Below are 17,517 nucleotides of genomic sequence, written 5' to 3' on the forward strand. Positions count from 1 at the left end.
TATTTTAGAATTAGTATGTGCAGCTTCATCCTGTGCTTCTGGGGTAACTAATCCCATATGTTTATTCTCATGAGTTCTCATTTTGTTTGTGGCTTGAAGTCACTTTCTAGTTTTAAAGAGTGTTTCTAGTATCCTGAGATTTTATGAATGAGTTTATATTCAACTTATTTAGCTCATTCATAATTTTTCATAGACTTCAATTATATTTTTATATCTTTCAATATCTTTGTCTTTCCATATTCCCATTTTAATGAGTCATATTTTTGAGGCTCTTTTTAGAAATATAAGGTGTTATCTATGTATGCCAAATATCTAATTGAAAATAAGATAAAGAAGGGAATAATAAGATGCATTCACATATGCAGTTGCTTGTCATTAGATAATTGAGTTTTAGCTGTCCTACAGACATTTAGGAAAAAAAGCATGCAGCTATACCTTCCTTTCTCTTAGGGTAATAGGATGTAAGAATGATGAATCAGGATGCCATGATATGAATATATTCAAAGTGGTGATTGGATTCAATTTCTGTTCTCTGGCTTTGAAGCAGTAAGATTGTTTTTCTACTGTGATTTACAATACCAGAGAACTAAAAATGAATTTCCAAAAAGGAAAGCTCCAAGAGTGTTTAGTAATCAAACAGGGGCTTTGTTGTTGGGGTGGTGGGTTTTCAAGTTAGGACATCATGTGATTTGGTATAGATTAAAGCAAGCAGCCAGAAAGACGTATTAAGGAAATACTCTTTAAATCTCTTTTCTAGAATGGGACTATAATAGTCTAACTTGTATACAGTCGCATACTTCTGTAGTGTACTGCACAAGACATCTTACAAGATAAATTAGCTACAACATTTGGATAATGGAAGAAAAGGGCCATTATAAGCCGGTGCCACGGCTCACTAGGCTAATCCTCCGCCTTGTGGCGCTGGCACACCGGATTCTAGTCCCGGTCGGGGCGCCAGATTCTGTCCCAGTTGCCCCTCTTCCATGCCAGCTCTCTGCTGTGGCCAGGGAGTGCAGTGGAGGATGGCCCAAGTGCTTGGGCCCTGCACCTCATGGGAGACCAGGAGAAGCACCTGGCTCCTGCCTTCAGATCAGCACGGTGCGCCGGCCACAGCGCACCGGCCGCAGCGGCCATTGGAGGGTGAACCAACGGCAAAGGAAGACCTTTCTCTCTGTCTCTCTCTCTCACTGTCCACTTTGCCTGTCAAAAAAAAAAAAAAAAAAAGCAAAAAAAAAAAGGGCCATTATAATATTACATACAATGAGCAAAGCACTTCAGTTTCTAACTAAGTGCCTAAGTCAGTTGTAAAATAAACTATTTGTTTAAATTTTATTTTTTCCTCAAGGTCTCAGTGTAATTTTATAATTCATATCAATGGTGATTCAGCTAATACATGCCATTCCATCACTTACCTAATTTGTTGAACTTTTAAAATATAATTTGCAATCTTTGAACAAATGACTTATGGCCATGTAGTGAAAACAGAGATATTTAGGCTGCACATGGATTGTCTACTTTGTATAAGGCTTGTTTGCGCCTCCACAATGACCTGGAAGCTTGGTACAGCGTGGAAGCAAGGATTCATCCAGGTAGCTTGGCAGGAAACACTCGTATATACCTTAGCTGATGGTCAGCCGAGTATCACTGTGACAGAAATCCCTAACTCAGCTTTGCTACTGTTTGGGAGACGGTGCTGTTTCTATTTTGAAATGTTGGAGACACCAAGGGAAAAGAAATCCCAGTAGGGCCCAGGGAACTATGCAATATTTTAAGAAGGGTTTCTTGGGTCATGCTGTGCAACGTCTCACTTCCTGAATTTTCCTTCAGGGAGAAACTGGAAATCTTCCTCATGTGTGGGTACATAACTTAAGTCAAGAGAACTCATACCTGCACGCTCATGCATATATTTTGATCCTTTCAAAGGTCCTAAGTCATTCAGAGTTCCCACTTACTTGGATTTGGCCAGAAGAGCCTCTTGCTTCTCAGAAATAAAAGGTCCCAAAGTCCCACAAAGAAGACTCAAGTAGTTTCTTGGACATCAAACTTCTCTTACAAAACATTTTGATGAGTCAAGTGTAAATGAATCAGATACATGGAGGCCAAATTTTTCTTGACAAACATGAGCATAATAACACAGAATGGGGGTAGGAAGGAAGAAAAGCGAACTGGGGAGGTCTTGGGAAAACATGTACTGAGTCTTGCTGATCACAAAGTGTGTAACAAAGATTTCTTTTTTTTTAATTCTTTTTTTTCTTTTTTTAACTTTTATTTAATGAATATAAATTTTCAAAGTACAGCTTATGGATTACAATGGCTTCCCCCCCATAACTTCCCTCCCATCTGCAACCCTCCCCTTTCCCTCTCCCTCCCCCCTTCCATTCACATCAAGATTCATTTTCAATTCTCTTTATATACAGAAGATGAGTTTAGCATACATTAAGTAAAGAATTCAACAGTTTGCACCCACATAGAAACACAAAGTGAAAAATACTGTTTGAGTACTAGTTGTAGCATTAAATCGCAATGTACAGCACATTAAGGACAGAGATCCTACATGAGGAGTAAGTGCACAGTGACTCCTGTTGCTGACTTAACAAATTGACACTCTTGTTTATGGCATCAGTAATCACCCTAGGCTCTTGTCATGAGTCGCCAAGGCTATGGAAGCCCCCTGAGTTCACTGACTCTGATCATATTTAGACAAGGCCATGGTCAGAGTGGAAGTTCTCTCCTCCCTTCAGAGAAGGGTACCTCCTTCTTTGATGATTTGTTCTTTCCACTGGGATCTCACTCGTGGAGATCTTTCATGTAGGGTTGTGTTTTTTTTTTTTTTTTCCCCCAGAGTATTTTGGCTTTCTTTGCTTGTAATACTCTCATGGGTTTTTCAGCCAGATCCGGGTGCCTTAACGGCTGATTCTGAGGCCAGAGTGCCATTCAGGACATCTGCCATTCTATGGGTCTGCTGTGTATCTCGCTTCCCATGTTGGATCGTTCTCTCCCTTTTTCATTCTACCAGCTAGTATTTGTAGACACTAGTCTTGTTTATGTGCTCCCTTTGCCTCTTAGTCCTATCATTATGATCAATTGTGAACAGAAATTGATCACCAGGACTAGTGAGATGGCAATGGTACATGCCACCTTGATGGGATTGAATTGGAATCCCCTGGTATGTTTCTAACTCTACCGTTTGAGGTAAGTCAGCTTGAGCATGTCCCAAATTGCACATGTCTTCCCTCTCAAAATCCCACTCTTATATTTAACAGTGATCACTTTTCAGTTAAGTTTCAACACTTGAGAATAGCTGTGTATTGATTACAGTATTCAATCAAAAGTATTAAGTAGAACAAATAAACAAAAAAATACTAAGAGGGATAACGTGTTAAGTTGTTCATCAACAGTCATACATGAATGCAACTAGAGTTGGATTCATTCAACACTGTTATTGTTCCAGCCGGAAGTCTGGCCATAATATTTGGTTCAGTTAATCTTTAGATTTGCCCAAACACCTATGATACCATAGCTTGCCTCTTGTCACAGTTCTGTAATTGGTACACTGGTATACGTAGCTGTCTTTTTTTTACTCTTTTCCTTATTAAATATGAATATGATCATATCTAGAATTCAGGAATCACAAGTAAAGATATGAGAGACTTTCTGTAGACTCTGTGTAAATGAGGATCCTTATGATGAAACTGAAAGGATGTGAAAGATTTATCCATTCGTAGAAATATGGTTAAACAAAAAAGGAAAAAAATGCTTTGAAGTATTACCAAACTGCATGATATATTCAGAAAACTACAAATATTCTTGATTCTCAGAATATCAAACTTGAGAGGTTAAAATTAAAAATGGAGTACAGAAATGGCAATACTTTGAGGGTGATGATTCATCTTGGAAACATATTTTTTTGCCTATGAATAAAAAAAAATTCACTTTGAGAGAGAAACTCAGGAGCAGAGTATAAGGTGCATTTTTTTCCCTAATACTGTCCATGAGGGAGTTCATGTAAGACTACTGTTTATGGGAAATGGCTTGTGACAGCTAAAAGTAAAGAAGCTAAAACTTAGAACACATGGTTTACATACCATCCCCCCAGTTCGTCATTATTGCTTTGAGAAATGTCTTCAGTTGGGTGTGAGTGAAGATGGGAGACAAAACACTTTGTGAAACAACATGCTGTATAAGCACTGGTTATTGATAGCCCCCTTTAAATGAGTACAATAATAATCATCCTCGAGTGTGACTCTTTTTCTCAAGCCAAATAAGCCATACATTAAAACCACCCCTTTTCACATCATTAACTTTACATATTTAGAAAGAATGTCTTTGTTATTTTGCATTGTATAAAAATTTGAGAAGGTGATTCAGTGTTGCTTTTTCTTTCTGTTAGCTAGTTCTATGTCAGCATGATTCAAACATTATTTTTCATATCAAACTAATACTCGTTACAGGTAAGAGGAGACAGCAGTTATTGTAACATAGAGCAACTCAAACCTTCCTCAACTAGAATCTTTGATTCTCTGGAGATCCTTGAACATGTTCCCAAGAGTCCATAAAATTCTTATTCACCTTGAGACTTTCATGCGGATTACAATCTAAAAAGTATTTACATAAGCATATTTTGACCACCCAATGACAACTTCAAAACCAATAACTGCTCCATATTGGGGGACTTTAATTGTGTGTTTTCTTAGTCTATTATTTATTTATTATTTATTTATTATTATTATTTATTTATCCCCTGGGATAAAGTGGGAAAAAGAAAAGTAGATGCAGGATCACTACTTACTTCTGTTAAGTGAAGGCCAAGTGACATCATGTTATGGTTTTGCAGTAGTTGGAACAGAGAAGAGGGGTGGAAAAGCTGACTGCTTTCAGGGCACACAGATGCATGGGCATGATGACCACAAAAGAACTTGAACCATAACACTGAGTACTATGTTCATTTGCAAGTGGTTTTTAGCCTCAAGAAAACAGTAACATCAATTACATTAAACAAACATTACAAAATTGAATTTTACTGTGTTGAGTCTTCAGCCTGAATTTAATTATTAGATATGTTTGCATTTTGTAGCCTGCATAAGAAGATATAATTAGGCTTAACTTTGTATGGATTTTAGCTACATTTTAATAAAAATAATTTAAAGCAACATTAGTATTAAATAGAACATTTGTTTCTCTTAAAAGAATTCTGCCCATTATCCAACTTTGAAAAATGCTAAAATAATAAAATAATGCAAAAGAGCACAGATTTCAAATCAGACAGAAGTAGATAGAAGGGGCCAGTGCTGTGACATAGCGGGAAAAGCCGTCTCCTGTAGTGCCGGCATCATCCCATACAGGCGATGGTTTGAGTCATGGCTACTCCACTTCTGATCCAGCTCTCTGCTGTGGCCTGGGAAAGCAGTGGAGGATGGCCCAAGTTCTTGGGCACCTGCACCCACATGGGAGTCCCAAAGGAAGCTCCTGGCCTCAGATCTGTGCAGCTCCGGCCAACTGGGGAGTGAACCAGCGGATGGAAGACCTCTCTTTCTGTCTGCCTCTCCTCTTCTCTCTGTGTAACTCTTACTTTCAAATAAAGAAAGAAATCTTTAAAAAAAAACTTAGATGGAAAACTCCAAATCTGCCCCTCTGTACCTGTATCATTTTGGGTAAGTTGACCTATCTAAGCACTAGCTTTTTTGTTTTTTTGTTTTTTGTTTTTTGTTTTTGACAGGTAGAGTTATAGAAAGAGAGAGAGACAGCGAGAGGTCTTCCTTCCATTGGTTCACCCCCCAAATGGTTGCTAAGGACGGAGCTACACTGATCCAAAGCCAGGAGCCAGGTGCTTCTTCCTGGTCTCCCATGCGGGTACAGGGGCCCAAGCACTTGGGCCACAGCAGAGAGCTGGACTGGAAGAGGAGCAACTGGGGCTAGAACTCAGTGCCCATATGGGATGCTGACGCCGCAGGCGGAGGATTAACCGAGTGAGCCACGGTGCCGGCTCCTAAGCACTAGCTTTATCCTTCTGTTATTCATCATAGGTGTCACAAATGTTCCAAGTATTGAACCTATATTAAGTATTTTATGAAACCCATCCTATGAAGTAGATGATAGTATTCTTTCTATTTACTGGTAAGGAAACTGAAAAATAGAGAAATTAAGCACTTTGTACTGCCACACATTTAAAAGGACAGAGGCCTATGCTATCTAACCTCAGAACTCAATGATAACCAACTCTTTACATGGCCTTTCAAACATTCACCTTACTTTCTTTACACATCTTAACCGTTTTTTTGACAAGCAAATTTTCATGGTTGGTTTCTGAGCTTTTCCCTGCCAAAATTACCCAATATTGCCGTTCTCCAAACTAAGGGAAACATCTTTGGAATAAAACTGGGGACAGTTCCAAAGATGACACCTACCGACAGCAGAATGAAGTCTAACTAATTCTTACTCAATGTTTACTGAGGATGAGGCACGGTTCTTTTGGTAATTTACATGATCATCTTATTTAACATTTGAAAACATTAAAAAGAAATACGCACGAACACAATTCCATTTAGGAAAGAAACTAAGCTACTGCTAACAATTAAATGTGATATAATGATGATAACTTTAACATAATTCTGTTCATATATAAGATCTGGACTTCTAGATCAAACAATGATGGAAAAAATAATACTCTCCTTTTCCTATACCTTAAACAATGATTAAGAATCAAGCAAAATAGGTGAAAGAATGATTTTCAGGCATGCAGTAGGCAAAGCAGGACAGTGATTGTTGGAAAAAGGGGGAACAAAGAAGGTGACCTCTACGGTTGCCCTAACTTAGGGAAGTGTCTGGCAGCCCAGAGGGATTCTCAAAACTGACAGTGCATCAGTGGGAGCCCTAACGGCAGCAGATAAAACAAGCAGACCAAGAAGCACCAAAAAGGTTCCGTAAGCTGAACTTCACTGGTACCACTGCTAAAAAAAGTAACCCAGGATCCATGTGTTAAACTAAAAATAGTATAACTGAATGTTGCTAAATAAAAGTCTTAGATAGGACTCTGCCTCCTAATATACTAGCCTGAGTATCCAGTGAATCAGCAATTATACAAGAGTCAGGAAAGTCACATCTTGAATAAGAAACACAATCAAATAATACCAACACTGAGAATACTAAGATATTAAAATTATCGGACTTGGATTTTTACAAGAACAACATAAAAATTATTCAATAAGTGGTTACTGATTCTCTTGTAAACAAATGTAAACATAAAATTTCAGCAAAATTATTGTAAAAAAAAAGCTAAATGGAAATTGTACAACTGAAAATTACTCCAAACAATAAAAATTCAAAAAAAATCAAGACTCATCATAATTAAATTTCTGAAAACTAATAATAATGGGAGAAAATCTTGAAAACATTCAGAGAGAAACAATACACTATCCATAGGGGAACATGAATTCAAACAACAGATTTTTTTTTTTCTGAATCCATGGATACCAGAAAGAACTGACACAAAATTTTTTCCAGTATTGAAAGGAAAAAAAGACCCAACAGTGAATTTTATAGCCAAAAAAAAAAAAAAATCCTTCAACAATGATAGTAAATAAACACATTCTCAGATGAAAGGAAGCTATAAGAATCTGTCACTAGCAGATCTACCCTTTAAATAGCTAAAGAAATTTGTTCTAAAACGAAGAAAATTAGAAAATAAGTAATTTTGAGGCACCTAGAATGAAGAAAGTATAACATAAAGAACAGAAATACTTGAAAATTAATTCAACTAGCTTTTTCCTCATGAATTTTCCAAATCATGGGATAATTAGAACAAAAACTCTACCTCAAAACAGTAACATTTAAGGTAATATAAATACAGGTAAGAATTCCATACTTGACTCAAAGTGGGTAAAATGCTGACACCGCAAATGATAATAAGTAACACAGCATATCTGAGTACCCTAAGCATGTACTCAGAAGAAACTACAAAGCAGTATACTCTAACACAATGTAAACAGATCAAGAGGGCTCATAAAAAATTTAAGGTCATCCATGGGAAGACGAAAAAGACCAAAAAACAAAAATGAGAAACAGAAAAAACAAATACTACACTTAGGCCCTGCAAACCAATAATATAAAGGGTCTAAAATAGTCAATTCTAACACAGAGAAAAATGGATAACTATGAATTGGTAAAAAATTTGAACTAATCATATTCTGTTTAAAAGCTACTTCAAATTTAATGGCATAGGTAGGCTGATGCAAGAACGGTAACAGAGAGCGAGAGAGAGAACGAGAACACTCAACCAAGAACAGGAACACTTCACTTAATAAAACTAGTGTTTTCAAAACCACTCAAGGGTGGTTAAAAAAAAAGGAAAAGAAAAATGCAGACTGGTATTTCCTGTTCTTTGACACAAAATGCTTCAAAAAAGTTTGCAAACTGGGGCAGCATTTGGCACAGCAATTAAGATACTGCTTGGGATGCCTATGTCCCATTTTCGAGTACCTAGGTTTGAGTCCCTGCTCTACTTCTGATCTAGCTTCCTGCTAACCTGTACCTGAGAACAGCAGGTGATGGCTCTGGTACTCCAGGACACCTGGCTTCAGCCTGGGTCAGCCCTGGCTATAGTGCACATTTGGGGAGTAGACCAGCAGATGTAGGATACCATTTTCTCTCTATCTCTGTCTCTTTCTGTTTCTCTCTGTCTCTCTCTCTCTCTCTCCATTTCAAATAAATAAAAAGTAAATTTTTACAAAAATGCTAGCAAATTAAATACAACACATATGTGTGGAATGAAAACTGCAAGATTAATGGGATATATTTTAGCATGAATTTTCATTAAACTTGCACGCACAATGTATCAATGAATATTGCCTTGACAGTAGGCTAATTAAAAATTACATGATCATATTAATGTATGCATCTGACAGAATCCAACATCATTTCATGGTAAAAGAAACACTCATCAAACTAGGAATCAAAGGAAAATTCCTCAGATTTATAAACAGATTCTGCAAAAATCCTACCACTTAAACCAAGCTTTAGCTTGCCTTCCCTTGAAAATGAGGAGCAAGGCAATGCTATCTGTTGTCATCACTCTTTTTTAACAAGTTCTAGCCACTGTATTAGGGAAGACAAAGAAATAAAATGCATGCAGATTGTAAAGGGAGAAATAAAACTGTAAGAATTGGTGGACAACTAGATTGTTTATGAGAAAATCTCAGATAATTTACCCAACTCCTACCTCCACTAAATAACCCTGCCAGAACTAAATGAATCACTGCTCGGTCTTTTTCCTAAGATAAATGCAGAACTGAGTGAGCTCAGCAAGGTTACATGTGATCAACATACTTATATGTAATAAAAATGAATGACTGGCTGGCGCCCTGGCTCAATAGGCTAATCCTACACCTAGCAGCGCTGGCACACCTGGTTCTTGTCCCAGTCGGGGCGCCAGATTCTGTCCCAGTTGCCCCTCTTCCAGGCCAGCTCTCTGCTGTGGCCAGGGAAGTGCAGTGGAGGATGGCCCAAGTGCTTGGGCCCTGCACCCCATGGGAGACCAGGAGAAGCACCTGGCTCCTGCCTTCGGATCAGTGCAGTGCGCCAGCCGCAGTGCACCAGCCGTGGCGGCCATTGGAGAGTGAACCAACAGCAAAAGGAAGACCTTTCTCTCTGTCTCTGTCTCTCACTATCCACTCTGCCTGTCAAAAAAAAAAAAAAATGAATGACTGGAGCTGAAATGTAAAATAATACCATTCAAAAATGAACTTCTTAAGTAGAAATTTAACAAAACATATTTCCTGAAAACAGCAAGAGATTTGATTTATTAAGTAGATCACTCAGCAATTATCCAAGGTGATCTGATCAGTTTGACTAAACTGGACAATGTAGGGGATACAAAGAAAATTTAGATGTGGCCTACTTTCTGAGAGCTTAGATTGTTTCTTTTTCTTTTAAAGACTTTATGTAGGCCGGCACTGTGGCTCACTTGGCTAATCCTCTGCCTGCGGTGCCAGCACCCCAGATTCTAGTCCTAGCTGGGGCGCCGGATTCTGTCCCGGTTGCTCCTCTTCCAGTCCAGCTCTCTGCTGTGGCCCGGGAAGGCAGTGGTGCTTGGGCCCTGCACGAGTGTGGGAGACCAGGAGGAGGCACTTGGCTCCTGGCTTCGGATCGGCGCAGCACGCTGGCAGTAGTATGCCGGCCGTAGCGGCCATTTGGGGGGTGAACCAACGGAAAAGGAAGACCTTTCTCTCTGTCTCTCTCTCTCTCTGTCTAATTCTGCCTGTCAAAAAAAAAAAATCACTTTAGTTATTTTATTTATTTGCTTGAGAGGTAGAGCTATAATAGAGAGAGACAGAGAAAAAGGTCTTCCATCTGCTGGTTCACTCCCCAAGTCTCTCATGTGGGTGCAGGGAACCAAACACTTGGTCCATCTTCCACTGCTTTCCCAGGCTATCAGAAGGGAGCTGAATTGGAAGAGGAGCAGCCAGGACATGCATCAGCATATGCGATACTGACACCACTGGCAGAGGCTTAGTCTACTATGCCACAGTGCCGGCACCTTAGACAGCTTCTTTTAGAAAGATTTATTTATTCATTTGAAAGGTAGGGGACCAACACTGTGGTGTAGCGGGTAAAGCCACCATTTATGATGCCAACATTACATATGGGCAGTGGTTCGTGTCCTGGCTGCTCCACTTCCAATTCAGGTCCCTACTAATGCATCTGGGAAAGCAGTGGAAGATGGTCCAGTTGATTGTGTTCCTGTTTTCCATGGATTTGGGCTAGCCCAGCCCTGGCCTTTGTGGCCATTTAATGCATGAACCAGTGGATGGACAATCTCTCTTTCTGTCTTTCCCTCTCTCTTTGAAAATCTGTCTTTCAAAGAAATAAATATTTTAAAAAGAAAGGAAAAGAAAAAGACAAGTTATCAGAGAACAAGGGGGAGAAGGAGTTAGAGATCAGAGACAGAGATGAGATAAAGAGAGACAGAGATGATATAGAGATAGAGATAGATAGAGATGAGAGAGAGAGAGGGAGAGGGAGAGGGAGAGGGAAAGGGGAAGAGAGAGAGAGAGAGAAACTCTTCCATCCACTGGTTCATTCCCTAAACTGGCCACAACAGAGAGGTGTGGTCCAGCCCAAAGCCAGGAGCCGGAAACTCCTGTGGCTTTTAAGACTCGGCTGGCTCCACGGCTCAATAGGCTAATCCTCTGCCTGCGGCGCAGGCACACAGGGTTCTAGTCCCGGTCAGGGCACTGGATTCTGTCCTGGTTGCTCCTCCTCCAGTCCAGCTCTCTGCTGTGGCCAGGGAAGTGCAGTGGAGGATGGCCCAAGTGCTTGGGCCCTGCACCCGCATGGGAGACCAGGAGAAGCACCTGGCTCCTGCCTTCGGATCAGCACAGTGCGCCGGCCACAGCGTGCTGGTCGCGGCGGCCATTGGAAGGTGAACAAATGGCAAAAAGGAAGACCTTTCTCTCTGTCTCTCTCTCTCACTGTCCACTCTGCCTGTCAAAAAAAAAAAAAAAAAAAAAAAAAGACACAGGTGGAAGGGGCCCACGTACCTGGGCCACCTTCTGCTTTCTCAATCTGTTGAAGACAGCAGTGGAGTAGGTACTCAGTCTTTAATGAAGCTTCAAGCTTCCTTTCCTTTCTCAGGTCCATCACAACTCCTGGAGTCCTTTGAATCTAATCTTGTTTTCAAGGAACACAACTATAATGTTTGCTTTTTTGCAAGATCTGTCTGCCAGCATTCTCTGCTGTACAAGCGAACTCCTTAACCCACTGTAAGCCTGTGGAAACAGACGCAATTAGCCTGTGCTGGAGGCTTAGACATGAATCAGTCCATGACTGTATGTTCCGTCCCTGAGAAAAAGTTAAGCTAAGGTGATTACCAATTCTTCTACAGGTTTTAAAACCAGAAAAACGAGATATTTTTGATGCCATAGATACATGATCTCATTTGATCATCCCAGCAGATCTATGAGTAGTCCTATTATTCTAGTATTTGAATGTGTAAACTGTGGCTCAGAAAGTGATAGAAAGCTATATTGACTAGTACGTGGTAGAGTCAGGATTTAAAGCTCTGTGTTTGACTCTGAAAGCTGCACTGTTGCCCTTTCATTTACCAGCCATTCTTTAATGGATATAGGAAGAATCTGCTTTTTAGTGTCAAAAAAATTCCTTTCCATTTGTATCCTGGTGTTTTCTCTTATCAAGATTCATAAGATTCAAGGATTGATCTCTCTTTGATCTCACTTTTCTAATCTGCAAAACTGGGAACATTTTAAAATTATCAGAAAATGGCACAAGTTAATATGTGTATGTGTTCACACACACACTGGAAGCAGCCCATTGCAGAAGAGTTACTCAGCACATTACCTTCCAAGCACTGTGTGTTTTTTTTCTTCCCTCCTTCTCTCTTTAAAGGGATAGGTTTAGAGGCACACTGGCAGTTCCACATTAAGCTGGTGCCAAGCAAATGGTAGGACACACCTCTTTCTTGACCAATAGGATTTCACTCATTCTTTCAGGCTTGTTTTACTCTTCAGTTCTTGGTAGATGTTGATGAAGACTGTTGTTAATTTCTGTCCTTTTTAGTCAAAGTGCATGGTCTTGGGTGCAGCAAAAGCCTCTGCAGCACCATGAAATTCAAATGCATTAGCTTATAGCTGTGGCTTTTAAGAACAGAAATTTCTAGGAAAGCGAAAATGAAGCCCTCAATCTGCCAATTAAATTTCCATCAACTTTAAATATCATCCTTTAAACACATGGGCATGCTCAAGTTTGTGATCTATCAGTCACGAGGAAAATAATAAACATAGTCATGTCATGACTTTCTATATGGGTTTGTGGATGACTCTGTTGAAAGTTGACCCAATGAGGTAACTGCATTATAACAGAACCTATTGGATAGATGATAGAGAGACAGACAGACAGACATCTAAGCTAGACCCAGAAGAACCAATGCCATAGTTGCAACCCTAATGTGAAGCCCCAAGAACCAGAAGTCAATGGTGCCAGGTTCAGTTTGAACCCCAGTCAGTGTAACAGCAGGAAAAGACACAGGAGGAAGCGCCAGATCAACAATCTGACCAGAGGAAGAATTCCTCCTTACTCAGACTTTCCTATTCCTGCCCTCAGCAGATTGGATAAGAACCCTCCTTAAAAAATCTATTTTCCAAAAAAGGCATATTAACAGATATACCCCACCATTGAGAGAATCTCAAAAGTAATCACTTCTGTATATGTCCATGATCCCATTCCAGTCCTTAGCATAGTGACTTTTTATTAGGGGAGATGTGTATGGGTATTGGCATTATATAAAGAATGGGGTGACAGATAATGGATTTTAGTAAATAAGTACTTGGTCTCTGGATTCAGAGACACAACAGTTTGATATTTAATAGTTTTGCTATTTAATATTTGTGATACCTTGAAGGGACAGCTATTAAATTGCCAGGGCTCATTTCATCATTTGTAAAATGAGAATAATAGTTATAGCTGATTCGTAGAGATGACACAAATATTACATGTGGTCATATCTAGACAGTGATTAAATCACAAGAAACAATAAAATGTTTACTGCTACTGCTTGAATTAGTCTAAATCTATATAATTTTTTTTATTTTATTTGAAAGGCAGAGTTACAGAGAGAAAGGGGGGGAGGAGAGAGAGAGAGCGAGAAAGAGAGAGAGAGAGAATGAATCTTCCATCTGCTGGTTTGCTCCCCAGATTGTTGGAGCAGAGCTGATCCGAAGCCAAGGGCCAGGAGCTTCTTCTGGGTCTTCCATGCAGGTGCAGGGGCCCAAGGACTTGGGCCATCTTAAGCTGATTTCCCAGGTGCATTAGCAGGGAGCTGGATTGGAAATGGAGCAGCCAGTACTTGATCCTGCACCCATATGTGATGCTGGCTCTGCAGGCGATGGCTTTACCCCCTACACCACAGCTCCGGCCCCTAAATAGATGTCTTTTTAATGTAGTGTCTGCCAAATACTGAATACTCAGTGAATATTGCAAATTGACAATGACAATATACTTGTAACAGCTACTTTTATTTTAATACAATATTATCATAAATTACAACATGTATAATAACTACAGAAATAAGGGAAGACAGATTGTTGTGGTCAAAAAAGACTTCAACTTACATTTCAGGAAGGGTTATGCTTTTTCCATTGTGAAAATGAACAAACTTTAGTTCGAGTGCAATATATTCTTAAAAAGTAGTTAGTCTTGGGAGTGAACCAACGGAAGGAAGAGCTTTCTCTCTGTCTCTCTCTCTCTCTCTCGCTGTCTAACTCTGCCTGTCATTTTTTTGTATTTCAGAACATATTGTTGTACATAATAAATATACATAGTTTAATTTTCCAACTGAAAATAATTTTATAAAATAAATTGAAACCTCACATTGTGTCTGTGCCGTGCACCAACCCCACAGTGCAGAAAGCCAGATTTTCCACTTTGTCGCTTACTGTTAGACCCAGAGCAGACATCCTCTTCCATTTGCCTGTGGGAAGGTTTGAGGTTTGCATGGCTCCAAATAGCTAATCCAAGAAAACATCTTCCATTCCCCACTGGAATATTCATCCAAAAGAAAGTTGGAGATTGCTGTGGCTGAGCAACTGGAAAGAGTTTCCAGAAAACAGTGTGTGATAGTTTTGCCTCAGTCCTTTTCCATTCTAGAACTAAAAGGGTGCAATGAATGGGTGGAAGTACACACAAACACATACACAAATGTTTATACATATGTGTGTATATGTGTACATAGATAATGAGAGAGAAAGAGATCATTTCTTGAGTGCTAGGCAATGTGCCAAGTGCTTTCTAAACATTATCTCCTTTAGTATTTACAATAGTTCTGTGCAGTCAGCACTAGCATCCCAAATGTTCCTATGAGAAACCTAAAGCTCAGAGTGGTAAAGGAACCAGGATTTATACTCTGTTCTGCCTTAATGAAGAGAACTTAGCACTGTGTCATGAGGAACAGCCTTTGTTAAGGGATTTGGCACTTGAACGATTTTGAGTCGACTCCGGTTGGTGAGGAAGGCCAGGCTTGCAGATTCATAACCTTTGGTCATGGTGTTAGTGCAAGTCTTTATCAACCATAGTGGGCATTGCAGAGACAACCACAGTGGAGCTGCGGATGAGTCTCTCCACAGAGTACACAGAATAGAAGTTTGTTGACTGCCTTGGGCCACAGAAAACCTGCAAGCCATGTGCTCCAAAGAAAAGCCAGACTTCTCAGAGAAATTATCTTTTCCAGATTGTGCAAACTTTGGAGAACTGGGCTTAGTCAGGTTAATGCAGTTTAACACAAAGGCAAAGTCAGAGGGAAAAGAAAGCAAAACTAATGAAGCTCGGCCTTTGATCTCTACTAATCAAGGCATTTCACGAGGTACTTTATGATCATGTAGTACTCAGTTCCTAATGAAAATGGTTTAAGTATGATTTTACTGGAGAGATCTAAGAGGCAGCCATCTAGGGAAGCAAGCCAGATATTAGGTAACTCGACCACTCAGGAAATCAAAACAAAGTTACAGCTCCATTAGCCAAGTGTAATGTTTTTGGAGGGAAGGCAAAGGGGCCCAGGTAGCCAGAAATTTTCTCTGCCTTCATTCTCTCTGAGGAAAGCACTAAGTCCATTGTACACACTGTTGCATCCTAATCCCTACCCTTAACCCTTAGACAGGCAGGGCTGCAAGTCCTTTACCACTTTTGCACACTAGCACTTGGCTGTTTACCTTACAATAATTTGCCTTTCCACTCTTGGCAGAGCCTTCCTTGCCAGATGGACACTTCATTGAGTGTACATGTTCTGGAAGGAAAGAGCGTCTCATGGGATGTGTCTGATGGAAAACAAAGATGTCCAATGTATTACTAGACATTTCAATAGCACTTCGTATTTGCAGAAGGCTTTATCGTAATGTTTTATTAGTGATTGCGTACAGCAGCTCAATGAGGAAGATGGTGATGTTTTCACTGCACAAACAAAATCGAATCATATGCAGGCTGAACAGTTTGCTCCAGCCCACACAGCAAGGGTTACAAAGTCCAGACTCAAGGTTACATGTTTTCAGAGCCTGTCTTGTTTTGATTTTCTAAAACAGCAGCTATGGCTGTTCAAGCCCAAACTGATATCAAATACCAACTTCAGGTGGTACTCTAAGCACCCTTGCCAAATATAAACTTTTTGTGAAGTGCATTAAATGCATCATAATGTAAAGATCATAACAGTGATTTGCCACTTTCCTCTTAGTTTGCATGGTCAAATGTTTTTTCTAGTTCTCCTAATTTGTCTTCAGTAGCTTTTATTTTCTGCCCCCTTTCTCCCTTCTCCTAACTGTGAACATCCCCTAGGGTCTAGAACCTGTGTTTTTATCACTCTACTCTCATCAGATTTAAATAACAACACAGTATTAATAAATCACAAATTACAAAACTGTTCTCCTTCTCCCAAATTATTTTTTGCTTCACCACATAATTCTTGTGTGTAGGACAAAGAGGTAATTAAAATTTGGCACTTCCTTATGTATAAAACTTGCACACTATCAGAGAAACACAAAAGAGGATTGTAACATCCTACAGTAAATGTCATGGAGATCTGGACATGAACAAAGCATAGAAGCTTGGAAAGCAACCTTGGAGGAGATGCAGTTGATCCTGATTTTTACTTCTGCAAACTACTACTCTGTTATTTATGTATCTGGCGATGAATTTAAAAGAACGAATAGGACACTTATCTTTGACTTCAAGAATTTGACTCAATAAGGAAAGAAGAATGCACATTTCTACAAAACAAGGAACCATTTCCATCATGCTGCAATTTGTCTTCATCTGTCTAGGTATTTTTTTTTTAATTTCTCATTTTCAGTATTGTTTTTGTTTATTTTGTAAGACTCTATTAGAAAACTAGAGTTTTTAAAAGATAACTTCCTTAATGGAAAGCTCTGTGTCCACTAATTATTTACCAGGTAGCTGAAGATAAATTGCAGGACCTGTTTGAATTTGCTTCCTTATTTCTCAAATGGGAGCTATTAGTGAGTAGTATTATGGTGTGTGTGAACATTAAGTTACAGGGTTAATATTTTGAACAGCATTTTTCAAACTATAGTCTGCCTGCATGTGAATAAAGGCCAGGATATTTTTATTCCTTAACTTCAATCAATTTGCTTTAAATGTATGAAAAAAAGTCTAAAGCCATAAATAAAATGCTATGAAATCCATTTCCAATAAGATAGGTTATAAGGGTTTTTATCATTTTGAATCTGTTTTCATTACATATGCCACACAATTTTAATAGTGCTTGCATTTAGAATTAAAATTTTAATTTGCAGGAATGAGTCTAGAATTGAGTAACATATCCCTATTTTTGCAATAGGATGATTGGGACTTAATGTAGTTTAATATCTTTCCTAAAATCATACAACTAATTAAACAAAGACATGACATTAGAGCTCACATCTGCTGAGTTCTCATGCACAAACTTTATTTGTTGGATTGGGTAAATTTCTTACTGGAGGCAAATTGCTTAGGTCATATTAGGCC

General features: G+C 39.2%; 1 non-coding gene across 1 annotated transcript; it reads right to left on the reverse strand.

Moving 5' to 3' along the window:
- Positions 1-1,342: 1,342 nt before the first annotated feature.
- LOC127490859 (small nucleolar RNA SNORD45) lies at positions 1,343-1,413 on the reverse strand. Its single transcript, XR_007919250.1, has one exon. It is a non-coding gene; the product is annotated as a small nucleolar RNA SNORD45 (small nucleolar RNA).
- Positions 1,414-17,517: the final 16,104 nt, after the last annotated feature.

The sequence above is a fragment of the Oryctolagus cuniculus genome, chromosome 6 (genome assembly GCF_964237555.1).
Source record: "Oryctolagus cuniculus chromosome 6, mOryCun1.1, whole genome shotgun sequence".
Lineage (NCBI taxonomy): Eukaryota > Metazoa > Chordata > Mammalia > Lagomorpha > Leporidae > Oryctolagus > Oryctolagus cuniculus.